The sequence below is a fragment of the Sceloporus occidentalis genome, unplaced genomic scaffold, assembly GCF_023333645.1.
Source record: "Sceloporus occidentalis isolate IW3139 unplaced genomic scaffold, rSceOcc1.0.p SCAF_130, whole genome shotgun sequence".
NCBI lineage: Eukaryota > Metazoa > Chordata > Lepidosauria > Squamata > Phrynosomatidae > Sceloporus > Sceloporus occidentalis.
In genome coordinates this window covers 2,851,130-2,865,115 of record NW_028317110.1, presented here as the reverse complement: position 1 = coordinate 2,865,115, position 13,986 = coordinate 2,851,130, and the positions used below count along the sequence as shown (strand labels likewise).

The 13,986-nt window shown below is 40.3% G+C and overlaps 1 pseudogene; it reads right to left on the bottom strand.

Moving 5' to 3' along the window:
* Positions 1–7,673: 7,673 nt before the first annotated feature.
* LOC149281635 (proprotein convertase subtilisin/kexin type 4 pseudogene) lies at positions 7,674–11,053 on the bottom strand (annotated as a pseudogene).
* Between the last annotated feature and the right edge of the window lie 2,933 nt (positions 11,054–13,986).

The following is a 13,986-nucleotide window of genomic DNA, read 5'->3' as shown; positions in this document are numbered from 1 at the left end:
AAACCCTTGGGGACTCTAATCAAGATAATCTAACAGAGTAATAAAGTGACATTTAAAGAAGCGACGTGATTAAGGGTTCAAAATGGTGTAAAAAAGGCACGAGAAGACAAGCAGTCGCAGGGTCGGCCCCTGTACTTACGCCACTGACCAAGATGGCTCCGGATATAAAAACATCAAATCCATGGCATGTAGCTGTATGTCCTGACTGAGTGGTGGCGGTTAACACAGTAAGGGAATATAGATATGAATGGGATCGGCATATTGTTATCCCGACTCCTGAGTGAAGATGCGAGTCTGCAGTCAAACTCTATTCCTATGTTTCTTTTTTTTTTGATTCCCATTGCTATGTTTCATGTACAAAGTGAAATATGTTTTAATGATCCCTTTTTTTCCCAGTGTGATACCCACAGTGTTAGCAAATGCATACACACGTATATAACCCTGGGGGGACCTGTGGGATCAATAAGGATGTCCTCCATGATGAGAGAGGCACAACCAGGGTTCATGGAATTTTATTAAGGAGAAAAACTACACAAAATCCTGATCCGTTTCATACATTTATTATACATCTATGCACAGACATGTAGTACATACATATATTCCATTTAATCTGTAATAATTGAAAACTGTTCAGATCTTTAGTCATAATATAAACAAAAGCCACCTAATAGCTTGATTTATACTTTCTATGCCGACTATCCGTTTTAATGGGTTAACTACTTCCATGTCTGCTTATGGTGAACATTTCGCCCTCACAAACACGGCAGCTCCTTGAGATGAGGTACAGATGGCAGACCGCGCGGAGGGCACTGGGTGTACAGAACGGCACTAGAAGCATGAAATAAATACGTTAAAAAAAAAACACTGTATTTGTTGTTCGGTTTTGTTTATAATCCAGTCCCTCGTTTGATTGCTGCTAAAACACCGACATTGTTAGTGCGGCTGGTAACAGGCGGTGACCCGCCAACACGTCCTCTTCATGCGGAAGCTTTATATATATACGAGACCAGAGTTCTCCTCATTCCACGGTAAGCTGGACACTGTCACTTTGACCGTGCTGATCGTGTTTCCGTGCTGAAAAACATCAAGAATATTATCTTTTATTTATAATATAATATATATTTAGAATATATTCCTATAGTCCATACATTCAGAGTCTGACAAAACTAGAACTGACAGATTAAAAACGATCATTTACGTTAAGTAAATAGAGACCGGTCCGTAAACTTACAGTCTAGAGGATATTTCGATTCAATGGCCACCATCCTAGATTAAAACGCAAAAATTAACACATCTACCACTTTTGCTCCGGTTACATAGTTACATAGTTACATAGGCTGAAAAAAGACATGCGTCCATCAAGTTCAGCCTTTCCTATATCTGTTAATTTGTTGCTGTTTGATCCAAAAGAAGGCAAAAAACCCTGGCTTCGCTCTTTCCAATTTTGCACTAACCAGGGAAAAAAATTCCTTCTTGACCCCAAAATGGCAGTCAGATTTCTCCTTGGATCAATAAGCTGTTTCCCCATAATTAAAGATTATATCCCTGAATATTATGTTTTTCCAGGTATCCATCCAGTTGCAGTTTAAACGTCTGTACAGACTCTGATAAAACTACCTCTGCAGGCAGAGAATTCCACATCCTTACTGCCCTTACTGTAAAAAACCCTTTCCTCTGCTTTAGTCTAAATCTCCTTTCTTCCAGTCTAAATGCATGACCACGTGTCCTATGCATAGTCCTGTTTATGAACAGATTTCCACACAATGGTTTGTATTGGCCCCAAATATATTTATATAATGCTATCATATCCCCTCTGAGGCGACGTTTTTCTAAACTAAACAGATTTAAATTAGTTAACCTTTCTTCATAACTATATTGCTCCATTCCTTTTATTAATTTTGTAGCCCGCCTCTGCACCCTTTCTAGTGCTATGATATCCTTCTTTAGAAAAGGCGCCCAAAATTGCACAGCATATTCAAGGTGCGGCCTTACCATTGATTTATACAGAGGCAAAATTATATCTTTATTCCGCGACTTGATGCCCCTTTTTATACACGACAATACCTTACTGGCCTTAGCAACCGCAGACTGACACTGCACATTGTTGCCTAGTTTGTTGTCTATAACAATTCCCAAATCCTTCTCATTTGTCATTACCCCTAATTCACTACCGTTTAGGGTGTAGGTTGCTTGTGCATTCGCTACCCCGAAGTGCATAACTTTACATTTATCTACATTGAATTTCATCTGCCATTTGAGTGCCCAGTCCCCCAGTCTATCTAGATCCCTCTGCAGCACATTAATATCCTGCTCGCCCTGTATAACTTTACCTAGTTTTGTGTCATCTGCAAACACAGAAACATGACTTTCAATGCCTCCTGCCAGGTCATTTATAAATATGTTGAATAAAATTGGTCCCAGAACAGAACCCTGAGGGACACCACTTACCACTTTTGACCAGCTTGAAAATTTACCATTTATAACAACTCTCTGTTCTCTACCTCTAAGCCGATGTTCTACCCAAGAACAAGAATTTGCATCTAGGCCAATTTCCTTCAGTTTGAATACTAACCTATTGTGTGGAACCGAGTCAAACGCCTTGGCAAAAACCAAGTAGATTCCATCCACCGCGACCCCCTGATCCACACTTCTACTACCATCTACCATCTTAGCTTCTAGAACTTCCTTGTCATTGACATGACCACCATACTACCTCTCACCCCATCACTGATACCCCCACACCACCTCTCACCCTTCCTCTGTGCCTTATGTTTGTCACCCCATTCCCTCAAGATTGTAAGCTTGCAGGGTCCTCTCCACCAAATGTATCGGTTTGTCTCGTCAGACCCCTTGAATTTATGTATTGTATTAAGCGCTGCGTAAACTGTTGGCGCTATATAAATAAAAGATAATAATAATAATAATAAGATTATTAAGGCAGAGAACCAATTAACACTTTTCTGTTATAATATAGGGGGTTTTAATTTTTTATTTTATAATGAAATTAATAAAACACATAATATTCATAATTCTACCAAACTCAAACTATCTCTGCCAGCCTCATCCAAAAAAAGCATGCTGTATTTTTTATAATACAATACAAGGCAGTTAAAGGGGGCATATTAATCACTGAATGTTTAACTAGACTTGAGTACATGGACCAAAAATGATTTGGACACAATTTCAATTTTTCCTTTCCTGCACCTTTCGGTTTGGATGAGATTCAGGGTTTTTTTTTTTTTTGTTTTTTTTTATTATTATTATTATTATTATTATTATTATTAGTGCTCCATTCACTATCACACTCTAAATGTCCTCATACCTTTTTCGCCAGCCAGCATAGCCGAGCAGAAATCAGGAAGAAGATGACCAAGAAAGAAGATGGGGACACGGAAGAGATTAATGGGAAAATGTGTGCTGACGACCTATAGGATATGCCACAGCGTTTCGGCAGTGAAACAACTTATTTTCTCTTATTATACCCTATAGGGATTCATCTGTCATTCTCTAGCACACAGCTATATTTTCACTTAATCTGACTCTTAGAACCTGTGACTGTACTAAGTATGTGTGTACCAAAATCTACGTTTTATTCCTATGAACACTGACCCAGTGCTGTCATTCCGTAGGGGAAAAAAAAAAAAGATATAATTTCACTTAGTTTGACTCCAGAAAAAAACACAAAACATCTTATTACATTGGACATTTAACCATTTAACATTTAATCATTCATCTGTCACTCCCTAAAACACAGCAATTGTTTAAAATGCTATAAAGGGTGATAATGGCTCACATGCAGGGTTCTCAACTACTAATGTGTTAACTGCTCCAATTTAATTGTACAGCGCATCTTAATTTCTTTCTCTGAACAGATAAAGGGTAATAATAATTCCATCTAATCTAACTACCGCATTTGCTCGATTATAAGACGACCCTGATTATAAGACGACCCCCCAAATCTGAATATTAATTTAGGAAAAAAAGAAAAAGCCTGAATATAAGACGACCCTAAAGGAAAAAAGTTTTACCAGAAAATGTTAATTCATGTAAACTATTTTTTTTATAAAGCTATGATTGAGAAAAATATTTTTTTTGTTTTTATTTCCTTGTATTTTCCAACCTGTCCCCCAGTTACGCACATCTGCCCCCAGGCTTGCCACTCCAATATGGCACTGTGGCCCATGATATGCCTTTTAACCCTCTATATGCCACTGTGCCCCATGGTATGCCTTTTGACCCCCTATGTGCCACTCTGCCTCCAGAAATGCCTTATACCCCTAAATGCCACTCTGGCATTTAGGGGGTTAAAATGCATATTATGGGGCAGAGTGGCATATAGGGAGGTATAAGGCATTCCAGGAGGCAGAGTGGAATTAAGGGAGTTAAAAGGCATTGTATAGAGCACTCTGCCTCCAGAAATGCCTTATACCCCTATATGCCACTCTGGCATTTAGGGGGTTAAAAGGCATATTATGGGGCAGAGTGGCATATAGGGAGGTGAAATGCCTTATACCTCCCTATATGCCACTCTGCCCCATAATATGCTTTTTAACCCCCTAAGTGCCAGAGTGGCATATAGGGGTATAAGGCATTCCAGAAATGCCCTATGCCCCCATTTAACACACACACACACACACACACACTTACTTACTTACCGGTGCTTCCAATTTCCTGCTGTTTTGCCGGGGCAGCGGGTTAACATCTCCTTCCGCTGCAGCGGGGTTTGTTGGCAGCGGGGTTTGTCTGCGTCCGTCTCATATAGCTTCCCTGGCTGTCAGAGATCAGAGTTCCCCGCACCGGTGCGAGGAACTCTGATCTCTGACAGCCGGGGAAGGTATACGCGACGGACGCAGACAACCCCCGCTGCTAGCCACACCTCCTTCCGGCTGCAGCGGACGTTGTGTACGCGGATCGCTGCCCCGGCAACACAGCAGGAAGCACCGGTAAGTGTGTGTATGGGGGGGGAGACAGGAGGATCCAGGTCCCCTGCAGCGGTGCGGGGGATCTGGATCTTAGTCTCATAATCAGACCTCTATTTGAGGTCTGATTAGAAGACGACCCCGATTAGAAGACCCAAAATGTGGGGTCACTTTCATGTATCAATTGCAAAAGGTTTTTTTAACGATTGATTAGCCTTTTAAACTTGGATTAGCAAACACAACGTGCCGTTGGAACGCAGGAAAGATGGGTGAGATAAAGAGCCTCAAGAGTTATTCCATTAAAAATCACCAAAAAAGAATACCAGCTCTTCATCTAAACCCAGAGAAAGATGGGAAAGGGCAGACCTCCTGGAAGTATAATCTGTCGGCACTAAAGAGATTACCTGCTAGCCATACTGACCACAGAACATAATAAAACAAAACAAAAGTACACTCAGCACTGGAGATACATAATAATGTCGATCCTTAAAAGAAGGAAAAAAAAACAAGCACTATAATAGAATATCTGGAACAGACACATCGCGGACCCCTTCTGGCACACTAACTGTGAATAACGGTCAGGGACCCAGAACCTCCTCTAATGATCACACAAACCGCTATCTCCAGCGGCGCACACAGGCGCGGACCCGCATACATCTCCACACGGCCGACATAACAGTAACAACACGGCAACACCGTAAACTACACGGGTGTACACAACAATCTCCTGACCATACAAAGTGCTCGTGTTACTCCGGGACACAAGAATTATAGCAAAACATTCCTATTAGAAGGAGGACATCCTAAGAGGAATGTAATAGTCTTAAAACTTTAAGATGTAGGGTTTATAAAAATTCAAAAAAAAATCACTTTTTATGCCCCTTTTATTATAGTCTACGGCCTACGGCCTTCCTTTTTATCCTCCCTGTTAGCATGTACCATGTTTCAGTTCTCTTATGACATAAATGAGCTCTAATGACGCCATATAATTACTAATTCACGCAAACACGAACATTACAAATGAGTGTGAATGTGCAGGTGAAACCTGTGACAGCCGGTAGCGCGGATGCAGAATAAAGGTATTTGGCGGTACTACAGACTTCCAAGAGCCCCAACACCGGCCCATTTAAACATAAAGGCATGCGGTCACCTGCTCACTAAACCGGCTCTCCTTGGCATTCTGTACCGGCGGGGCGACCACGAACCCCAAACACACAGGGAGCAGGAGCGGGTTCATGTCCTGTCACTCGTACCGGAGTCCCTCACAGCATTCTGACACAACGTCGCTTCCTGCTTCCTGCTCAACTGGCGAGAAAAGAGCGCTGGGATTGGTCCACGCATTCTAGCGGCTGAATGCTCGCTCATTATTGGTCAGAACTGATGACACGTCCTCCCAATAGCAATGCGCACCCGCCATCTTTATTCCTGGCAGCGATTACGCTACTGTTCGTGATCTGTCGCTTTTTCATTTATCTGTTTTGTGTACGGAATTCGTGTGGATTCTCATAACACTGTCTATATGTTTATTATCTGAAGCAAAACGATTGTTGAATAAAATAAATATTGTTTCCAATATATAATACTTTATCAATGCTCACTCACCCTTACACATAGACATTCATGCTCAAAATATATTTTCTGTAAGATATAACAAAATATTTTTCTGTATGTGATGTAAGGATAAAAATAAAAATAGAGATGTTTGTTGCACTCACAAGTGTATTAGAAATAGAAAGCTCGTCAAAAATCCATACTTTCTTTCGTCTTAGGAGCTTCTGTGTAGAAGATAAGAAACGAAATAGTGCAATAAAAACGATATTGTTTAATGAATATAGATGTCCCAAGACACTGTATAAAATGTAATAAATTCTCGTTTTCCGATTTTAAAGTAATAGGGATAGATTTAGTATCCCCCCACTGGCGGGGAGGAGATGTAAAAGATATGCTATCAAGAAAAGAAACTGAATGGATATATAAATTTCAAACCTACAAGAAAGACGGATTGAATGTAGAATTCGATATATCCATTTTTTTGTGAATCCATTCATTTTTTGTGTATTAATTCCCTTTTCAAACAATCAAAATTTATTTTTTCTTTTTTAAATTATATTTATTTTATTAAGTTTTTATTTACAACATATTTTATCACACATACTAATTAAAATTGCATATAAGCGTTTTTATTCATATACTTTTTATATACACGATTTTATACACATGATTTTTAAACAATATTTTTACAAGATTTCTCTCTTTTAATAACATCATTTTTACACCATGTTTGTTCCATCTGAAGGTTAATTGTTCAACCACAGAACAGATGGATATCAGTAACATAATCGTGACAGCATTCAATTAATCAATTAGCGAGAGTACAATCAGAATACTTTCTTCTACATCTCTCTCTTATGTCTTCTTTCGTGTGGGAGTTCTGTCCAACAGGATAGATTCCTAAGAAAATAAAAATACATTCACTGAATACATTGGATCTTTAAATTGGTACCAATTAATATTGTTACTAAGTTGCTACATTGTTTCACTTGCCTATTGAGGTTTGGACGGATGCCAAACCACATACACAGATGTCTTCTATCTTGAATCAGCCTGTCTGTCTTTCCTTCTGTTGGTCCCTCGATGCTCTGCCGATATATCCCTGTAACTAGAAAAGATAGTTAAATGAAAAACATTCTATATGTCATGTTTTTAACTGTATAAATCTATTTTACACACTTACCGATTTACGAATACTGCCGACTACGAGTCCCGTTGACAGAATGAAACAGAGGGTTCCACAACATCTGCCGTTATTTCATCCTGAGGAATTAAAAAAGAAAAGAAAAAAGAAAAAAGACTAAACGTGATGACGTCGAAATGACGCAAATAGAACAAGACGGCGAGCCGGGACCTTTAAAAGAACCGCGAAAACACAGACAGGATACAGATTGATTTCTTAAATTTTCTCCTGAGGAAGCCAGAATTGGTGAAACGCGTTGAGATATTTTGGAAAACTTTACAACTATTGAAAACCTGGACTTTACATGGACTTGATGATCATCCACTTATCTTTATAAAGGACACTGCTCTTACGCATAACCCAGTTGTTATGCCTACTTGTTTGTAAGTTTTTAATCTATATTCATTAAACAATATCTTTTTTATTGCACTATTTCGTTTCTTATCTTCTACACAGAAGCTCCTAAAACGAAAGAAAGTATGGATTTTTGACGAGCTTTCTATTTCTAATACACTTGTGAGTGCAACAAACATCTCTATTTTTATTTTTTTCGTATTAACTTATTACACTATATTTGTTTTATTTTTTCCCACATATCTATGCGCCCCGACCTTTGCCTATACATCATTTGTTATAACACTTATGAGGAGTGTTGATCTGCGGGAGCAGCAAGATTTGTAGGGTACTGTAATTTATTTCATATTCATTTTTTAAGACCTACCCACTCGTGAAGGTGTTTCTTTTCCGTTCTATATTGTGATGTAAGGATCTGGGGTATTACATAACTTTTAAGTCACTTAAATGCAAAATAAAACCAAACATGTCAGTGGTGACATTAAGTCACATAAAAATGATGTATTTCCAATCTTTAATCAAGGTGCATTGCTATAGAATGCTTGATTCTTGTTTTGGAATCCACACAAGATATGAAATCTGAGATCGGTCTAAGCTTTTCCTTCAAGCATGCGAGCACGGTTTAATTGTTTTATTATTCAACATAAAATTTCCAGGTACTTAAAATCTAAATTTGTAAAATATAGCAAGGAAAAGGTATTTTTGCCAAATAGTAAAAGGAATTTTATTGGTGTAACAGTGCTATCCGCGTCAGGTTGGGTCTCTACTCTCCCTTGTTGAATTTGTCCTCATCAGTGTTCAAAAGCAAAGGAAATCTCCTCCCTGCGCAGATTCCAGATCTGATTTAGAGCACGGTGGTTGCCCATCAGACGGGACTGGGGTCTACTCGTGATCTTTTTCGTAGATACCAGTGAATGAAAACCACCAGCGGTCCCATAACCATTACAATGGCCGCACTCATTATCACTGCCACTAATGTTGTTTGAGGGATCCGGATGAATGAGGCGTTCTGTAAGTCTACACTTGGGGAGTCAGATCTTACGCATGAGTTGTCTTTTCCATTATATTCGTATAAAGGGGAACAGGAAGTGCAATTATTGGCAGACGACCCTTTACACGTAAAGCAGGATGGGTGGCAAGCGGCACAAGAACGAACAAGGTGAAAGCTGCTGGGCTCTGACACCTCCGCTCTCTGCGTAGACTTAAAGTATTTGGCAGGGCAGTAAGATAGACAGAGCTTTCCAAAGGTATAATATGGTGCCAAACATTCTATGCACGACCCATTTCTATCCCGCCTCAGACACTTTCTCATGACAGACTTCTTGATTTTCCTGGACATCATGTGTTCATCTGTCCCGTACAAAATCAACGTGACGTGATGTAGAAATCCGTGGTTGGTGTAGCTTCCTCTGTTCCTAAATTCTAAGGTCCAAAGGCCCAATGGATTTTCATCCCAAGATTGTGTGGTCATGAAGGACCAATCTCTGTACCCATCAGTGCTGGTATCATGTGGTCTCTTGCCCATCAGCACAGAACGGGTGCCCATAGGACTGGTAAGATAGATTTCCAGGTCACCTCTGCGACTGTAGCTGAGGGTCATTTGGGCTTGGACATGCTCAAGGGATGTTATGTGATTGGGGGACCCAGAACAGGCAGTGACATTGTAAGTCAAAATCAGATCTGAATGCACTCTTTTAGGGGTGCTCACAATTGTTATGAGGCACTTTCTTTGAGGCTGCGTTGTCTCCCATGTTTCGGCCAGCTCCACTACTCGTCCAGCATGCAAGAGTCCGTAGCCGAAAAAGTGGCTCACTTTTCTTCCCACTCCATTTATGACCCAATCGTCAGCCATTAGGTGGGCAGGACTGGACGCTCTTACCACGATATGTTGTATATCCCTCCATGTAAGAGCTGGGTTTGCCTCCAATGCCAAAGCAAGGATCCCGGCAGCAAGTGGAGTGGCGGCTGAAGTCCCGGTGTGTTTATCTGTACACGTGTGGCGTATATCAGTGGTGATAAAAGTCTCTTCCTCACCACCACCGCTGCTGTAAGTGCTTGTAAGTTTGCATGCACACGCCTCACTGTACCAAGGGACTGTTCCATGATTTGTGACACCCCCAACAGCAACAGTGTAGATACTGTTGGAGTAGCCGTCACTGTTGCAGTTGTCATTCCTGCCACCGTTTCCAGATGCCCAAACAAAGATAGATCCAAGGCCACGGCGGCCATTTAGTATTCCTTTGTAAAAAGCCTCAGAAGACAACACTCCTGGTCCATCCAGTATCTTTCCATCATCAGTGGGACCCCAGCTGGCGCTATAAATGTCAATATGCTGTGGGTTCAAACTCAACGACTGAGCTTCAACAAAGTCTGTGACTATCCCATCCAGCATTCGCACACCTCCTATTCTAGCGTTGTATGCTACTCCAGCGCCGCAGATATCATTATTGGCAACCGCAGCCACCTCGCCTGCACAGCGGGTCCCGTGGTTGGTCTCATTAGATGAGTTATATCGGGGCTGAGGGTCAGGATCGTCGTCATTAAAATCATAACTCGCTTCCGGATCATAGTTTAATGCGAGATCGGGGTGGTCCTTTTCAAGCCCTTCATCCAGAACGGTCACCACCACGCCTCGTCCGGTATATCCACGGTTCCAAGCAGTCTGGACGCCTAAGTCAAGATTTTTACCCAGGTACCACTGCAAGCTGAAGAGGGGGTCTGTGGGAACCATACTAGGCTGTCTTTTCTCCCTTCTCCTCAGCGTCTGCTGCTCAAACCAGCTAACCTTGGGTTCTTTTTTCAGTTGAATATTTCTACCCCAGTGAGGGCTGAAGGATTTCCTTTGAATGCCACGATGAGATAAATGGTAGAAATCACTGCCAAGCACCACCTGGCCAAGGTTGATGAAACCGAATTTCTGTGCAATACGTTCTGCCTCTACAGAGCCATCAGGTATGTGCACAGCCCAGCTATTTGTGTAAATCTCCAAAGTAAAGATCACATGGATCAGAACAGTAACAACGAAAACCAGAGCTATGCTCCTCATCTTGTACTGTCAGCTTACAAAAGCATCTGTTGGCCTAACGGCCAGTGCTTTTATAACCTACACTATGTCACAGTAGAAGGGCGTGGCACATCTGTTACATCACAATAGCAGGGCGGGGCTCGGAACTCTCAGCGACAAGCCGGCTAGACAACGCTTACAGTTATGATGTCAATATATAATTCTGAAACAGTAGTGTGTGATTATATATATATATATATATATATATACACGGTATATACACACACACACATATATATATATCACACACAGACTACCATTCTAAAATGTGGGGTCACTTGGAAAATAAATGTCTAGCTGTAACAATTGCAAAAGGGGTTTTCTAATTATTGATTAGCCTTTTAAATTTAAACTTGGATTAAACACAACGTGCCGTTGGAACGCAGCTACAATCATTCAGTCATTTATAACATTAATGATGCCTGTGCTGTATTTCTGATGCATTTCATGTCATTTTAATAGACAACATTCGTTTTCTTACAAAAAGAGAGACAGATCTATGTGACCTCGTACTTTTGAATGGTAGAGTATATATATATATAATTATAATTATATATATATATATATATATATATTGCCAAGAGAACGCCAAGTATAAACAAAACCCTTGGGGACTCTAATCAAGATAATCTAACAGAGTAATAAAGTGACATTTAAAGAAGCGACGTGATTAAGGGTTCAAAATGGTGTAAAAAAGGCACGAGAAGACAAGCAGTCGCAGGGTCGGCCCCTGTACTTACGCCACTGACCAAGATGGCTCCGGATATAAAAACATCAAATCCATGGCATGTAGCTGTATGTCCTGACTGAGTGGTGGCGGTTAACACAGTAAGGGAATATAGATATGAATGGGATCGGCATATTGTTATCCCGACTCCTGAGTGAAGATGCGAGTCTGCAGTCAAACTCTATTCCTATGTTTCTTTTTTTTTTTGATTCCCATTGCTATGTTTCATGTACAAAGTGAAATATGTTTTAATGATCCCTTTTTTTCCCAGTGTGATACCCACAGTGTTAGCAAATGCATACACACGTATATAACCCTGGGGGGAACCTGTGGGATCAATAAGGATGTCCTCCATGATGAGAGAGGCACAACCAGGGTTCATGGAATTTTATTAAGGAGAAAAACTACACAAAATCCTGATCCGTTTCATACATTTATTATACATCTATGCACAGACATGTAGTACATACATATATTCCATTTAATCTGTAATAATTGAAAACTGTTCAGATCTTTAGTCATAATATAAACAAAAGCCACATAATAGCTTGATTTATACTTTCTATGCCGACTATCCGTTTTAATGGGTTAACTACTTCCATGTCTGCTTATGGTGAACATTTCGCCCTCACAAACACGGCAGCTCCTTGAGATGAGGTACAGATGGCAGACCGCGCGGAGGGCACTGGGTGTACAGAACGGCACTAGAAGCATGAAATAAATACGTTAAAAAAAAAACACTGTATTTGTTGTTCGGTTTTGTTTATAATCCAGTCCCTCGTTTGATTGCTGCTAAAACACCGACATGTTTAGTGCGGTTGGTAACAGGCGGTGACCCGCCAACACGTCCTCTTCATGCGGAAGCTTTATATATATACGAGACCAGAGTTCTCCTCATTCCACGGTAAGCTGGACACTGTCACTTTGACCGTGCTGATCGTGTTTCCGTGCTGAAAAACATCAAGAATATTATCTTTTATTTATAATATAATATATATTTAGAATATATTCCTATAGTCCATACATTCAGAGTCTGACAAAACTAGAACTGACAGATTAAAAACGATCATTTACGTTAAGTAAATAGAGACCGGTCCGTAAACTTACAGTCTAGAGGATATTTCGATTCAATGGCCACCATCCTAGATTAAAACGCAAAAATTAACACATCTACCACTTTTGCTCCGGTTACATAGTTACATAGTTACATAGGCTGAAAAAAGACATGCGTCCATCAAGTTCAGCCTTTCCTATATCTGTTAATTTGTTGCTGTTTGATCCAAAAGAAGGCAAAAAACCCTGGCTTCGCTCTTTCCAATTTTGCACTAACCAGGGAAAAAAATTCCTTCTTGACCCCAAAATGGCAGTCAGATTTCTCCTTGGATCAATAAGCTGTTTCCCCATAATTAAAGATTATATCCCTGAATATTATGTTTTTCCAGGTATCCATCCAGTTGCAGTTTAAACGTCTGTACAGACTCTGATAAAACTACCTCTGCAGGCAGAGAATTCCACATCCTTACTGCCCTTACTGTAAAAAACCCTTTCCTCTCCTTTCTAAATCTCCTTTCTTCCAGTCTAAATGCATGACCACGTGTCCTATGCATAGTCCTGTTTATGAACAGATTTCCACACAATGGTTTGTATTGGCCCCGAATATATTTATATAATGCTATCATATCCCCTCTGAGGCGACGTTTTTCTAAACTAAACAGATTTAAATTAGTTAACCTTTCTTCATAACTATATTGCTCCATTCCTTTTATTAATTTTGTAGCCCGCCTCTGCACCCTTTCTAGTGCTATGATATCCTTCTTTAGAAAAGGCGCCCAAAATTGCACAGCATATTCAAGGTGCGGCCTTACCATTGATTTATACAGAGGCAAAATTATATCTTTATTCCGCGACTTGATGCCCCTTTTTATACACGACAATACCTTACTGGCCTTAGCAACCGCAGACTGACACTGCACATTGTTGCCTAGTTTGTTGTCTATAACAATTCCCAAATCCTTCTCATTTGTCATTACCCCTAATTCACTACCGTTTAGGGTGTAGGTTGCTTGTGCATTCGCTACCCCGAAGTGCATAACTTTACATTTATCTACATTGAATTTCATCTGCCATTTGAGTGCCCAGTCCCCCAGTCTATCTAGATCCCTCTGCAGCACATTAATATCCTGCTCGC